This window comes from Mastomys coucha, unplaced genomic scaffold (assembly GCF_008632895.1).
Source record: "Mastomys coucha isolate ucsf_1 unplaced genomic scaffold, UCSF_Mcou_1 pScaffold17, whole genome shotgun sequence".
Classification (NCBI taxonomy): Eukaryota; Metazoa; Chordata; class Mammalia; order Rodentia; family Muridae; genus Mastomys; species Mastomys coucha.
Genome location: NW_022196899.1, coordinates 21,238,949 through 21,243,479, shown reverse-complemented (window position 1 = coordinate 21,243,479; position 4,531 = coordinate 21,238,949).

Below are 4,531 nucleotides of genomic sequence, written 5' to 3'. Positions count from 1 at the left end.
CCTCCTCCTCCTCCTCCTCCTCCTCCAAGAAGGGCTGTTTCAAAGCAGCGGGAGCAGGTATAAAGTCCTTGTCCTAGGACACAGGTTTGAGTAGATGGCACGACTTTCCTAAGAGGCCCTGTGAGTCTGTAACTACTGTCCTTGTAGGTATACCCAGGAATTTAAATGTGAGAATTTGCCTGGTTATGAAACTTGGGCAAATGAACCTCTTAAGTGGGCAGCCCCCAAAACGTAGAGATCCTCTTGCAAGATTGACAAAAAGGATGTCCTTAAGGCACCAGCACAGGTCATAGAAGGCTCACTGGCTTGGTGAGCAGGAACCCTGAGCGAGGCTTCAGCCTCGCCCAGGGATCTTGTACAATTTGCCAACTGCAGGGCTGCTCCCGGACTCCCTCGTGGCAGAGCCTGACCTGGATTGCAAACAACTGGTTCAGCCCTGAACCAAGGCAGGAATTCAAAGCCAACACATCCAGAGGCTGCGTCAGAGAGCCCTGCTGCCCACCTCTGGCCGGTACCAAGGTTTGGAGAACTGGCTTCCGTGTTCTATACCTCTGCTCACTGATTGGCTGGCTGCTTCCCATAACCGGGTGCCTGGTAGGGACTGCAGGATGGCTATGAAGGACAGTCTTAGAGCTTTGGTCAATGTTCTTTGTTCTCCCCACATAGATCCTCCTGGAAGTTAGCAGAAGCCACCAAACACTGACTACAGCTAAGACAGAATATTGCAGGTCCTTGACACTTTAATATGTATTTCAGAAACCAATTGACAATAAATCCCCTTTACAATGTCATTTCCTAGCCTCCCCATCACGCCAGATCAACTGTCCAACAACTGAGCAGTACCAGGTGGCCCCTCTAATCTGGGTTCCAGAGAATTATTCCACAATCTCTGGTGGGAGCCATGCAGAGACAGATATTCTCTCTGGGAAAGTCACACATACCTATCCTCTTGATGGCTCAAAGCCCTCATCATCTCCCTCCACCTCTCCCTCATTCTCCTGGGGAGGGGAAGTGTCTTCTTAAATGAGTCACTGTCCCCAAGATCTATTGAAAGCTCTAGCTGTTATAGGGCCAGGAAGCATAAAAAACCCTACAGAGACAGAACTTTACATAAAATGCCCATAATTACTGAGGTTACTTTTTTTCCTGCCAAATTGGCATGCTTATAGTCTCTGGTCACTCCCTTTAAGTAGTTATGATGTCTTCAGTTAACTCGATGGGGAAAGGGAATTTATTTTTACACTGGGGTAAAAAAATCCCCAAATTCAAGGCTTGTATTTTTTGCCATCTGAATAACCCCTCATGCTTGTCCACACATGTTGAAAGTGTTGTTTAACTTAAGTACACAGAGCAGGCTCATTGAAGACTACCCTTTCACCTTGCTCTAGACAAGGAGAAAGATCAAAGCTGCCAGTATTTTTCCAGGATGACCCCTGCTTTGTTCTGAACACCTCACCCATCTCCAGTTTGTAGAAGCTCAGACAAACCCCCCTTGATTTTCTCGTCTATAAACGTCTTATAAACAAGACTCCTATTGATCCTTTGACGTCCCATGAAAAGGGGATCCTCCCTCACATGTAGACCTTTACTCGACAGTATCTTCTGCAGTTACAGCATCAGTTCCTTCCAACTTTTACAGCTCACAGTGTTAAAGCAGTGAAGAAAAACACTGTGGGACTTGGCAGGTGAAAAGCATTGTGGGACTTGGCAGGTGAGGGAAGGTATTGGAAATGGTTCTGTTCTAATAAGACCGATGTTGAACAATGAAAGACAGCTTACCTATTAACAACTCTGCCTTGAAATACCCTAGTGGCTAGCATTTTTTTTTTTAAAGTAACCCTGGTTGATTAAGAAATTAATTCCTTTCCTATTGAAGGAGAATATAAAGTCAATGATGATAACTGATTTCAATCAGCTCATAAATTATTATTGATAAAGAATGCACAGGGTACCAGATTGTATATTCTTAATATGGCACAATGACTTGAAGAAGCAAATCTCCCAGCCCAGGGGCCAGTAGGCGGCCCAGTAGGCAAGGGAACTTTCCACTTAGCTTCGGAACACCATCCCTGGGAAAACTCTTATCCACTGACCTCCACATGTGCTGTGGCATTAATGCAAGCTTGTGTACACACACACACACAAATAAATAAATTTTTAAAAAAAGATTTCCAGCCCACAAAACACAAATGATACAGAAGATAAGCGATAGAGAAGTTTGAACAAGTTACACACCAATAAACGGACTGAAAGCCAACCCTTTTTCCCTTTGGGGGGTTTCTGTTTTCCCACACATGAAACAAAGGAGCCAAGATTAGCCATCACGTCCAGAATCCTGGAACTTAAAATACATGTGCTAGTGTAAAACGTTAAGCCTTCACATGCTTTGCTTGGCAAATTTCATGAAAAAGATAAGCTCAATGGAATTATGACTTCAGACAGGGAAGTGGACGCTATCGCAGACCTAGAACAAGAAGAAGGAAAATATGGAACTTGGCCACAGATAGGAAAGAATGCTGGGTTTTTGTTTGTTTGTTTTTTGTTTTTGTTTTTGTTTGTTTTGTTTTGTTTTTTGTTTTTTGGGGTTTTTTTGTTTTGGTTTGGTTTTGGGGTTTTATGTTGTTGTTGTTGTTGTTGTTGTTTTGTTTTGTTTTACAACCAGCAGCCTAGACAGGAGGGAGCTCAGGCAGAGAATGGCGCAGCAAGCTCAGGGCTGAGAGCACCTTGCTCAGGCCAATCAATCAACAAAGATTTTATTTGACTCAAGTTACTTTATTTGTCAAGGGACTCTTAGGAGGCGCCTGAGATAATGCGGAAGAGGGTTATGCGTCCTGCGTCCTGCCGAGTGTAGTGGATTGCAGAAATATCCTAGCGACTGGCTCTGTAAGACTAGGGAGGGAAGGGGCTGGGTAACCAGAGAGGGCTCAAGAAATATTCAAAGAATGCTCTGAGGTTGAGCCTAAACAGTGGGGCCTGGCTGGGGATCGCAAAGAAAGGGCCATTGCAAGAAGACAGAGAATGAGAAGCGAAATGGATTTATCCTCTTTAAGTAAACTACCCAGCCAGCACTCGGGAGGGGACATCGTGGTTACAAAAAGCACTTTGACTGTGAACTGAAGAATAAGCCTCAGATGCCCTCAAAATATAAAGATGCTTCGGTGTTCAAGATTTCCCAGCGGACTCAGTTCTCCCTGAGAGAAATATAGAGAAAAAACATAGAGCTTCAAGAGTCGGGTTCTCTTACAACATGAAAACTATGAAGCCCAGCGCGTTACTCTTGCTGCCGGGCCCCGCCAGGAAGCTGAAACGGAATTGAGATTGAATTCTACGACTCGTGTACACAACTCTCTTTTCTTTATATCCTTCTCTATCTCCCATTTCTATCTTTTATTACAAACCTCATTCTTTCCTCTGCTTCAAACAAAGATATCGATTGTGTCCTCCGTGTCAGACACTTCAAACCTTTTCATGGGCAGATAGCGGGGGGAGTCTGGAGCAACAGGCAGAATTATGAGCTTTTAATATTAGCTCTGCCTCTGACTCATCCTGTGTTTAGGTCTTGAGGCTTGAAGTTTATTCTTGGGATATAGTTCAGGCATTTTCCAGATGAGGAAGGGCTCTGGGGTATCTGGCTTTTCCTAATAACTCACCCAGCGACTGTCTTCCTCTGGCTTAAGCATGGCTTACTTCTCTGAGGGTCTTTGATTCCCTCTGTCTGCAGACACGCTGGCACCAGGAGCCTTAAAGGTCAAGGAGCAAAGACACACTGGAGTGGGTGAAATCGGGGGACACTTGCTCGTAACCCCTGGGAACCTGTGGGGCAAACGCTGGCTTCTAAGATAGATGGATGGTGTCCTCCATGGTGTGAATAACTGTGTGCTCACTAAGCTGAGGCGGAGACCCGGCAGGTGTGTTCTGGAACATGGCTGTTTGGAAGAGAGCTGTTAAGCTCTGTTTCCTTTTATCCACGTGGACTGCCAAAGTTCAACATCATGAGGTCCAAGAGCAAAAATATGCACTTGTGACTCAGTTTCCTCATGGGAATAAAGGACCTGGGTTCATTCATCTCCTGAGGCTCCTCCCACTTTTAATTGCTATGCTGTTCTTCGTTTTGTTTTGTTTTTTAATCTACTGGTTCTCCTTACAGTCATTTGGCTGCACAGGGCACACAGATGGACAGCTTTGGATTCTCTCCCAGTACCATGTGAAAGAATACAGGGATACAGTAGAAAACTATGCATAATTGGAAATATGGATTGGCAAGATGTCAATTCACTAAGATCTCTTAAGTTATACTAAAGATGTGCTACATATGTGATGGTTAGCTTTAATTGTCAATATAACAATTTGGAGCCAACTGGGAACAGAGTCTCAGTAAGAGTCTGGCTGTGAGCATGTCTGGGGGAGATTATGTCTGTTCCATTAATTGATATGGAAAGACCCAGTCCACTGTGGGTGGCATCATTCCCCATGTTTGAGTGTTTAGCTGTGTAAGAATGGAGCAAGTAAGCTGAGTACTCATTATACATTC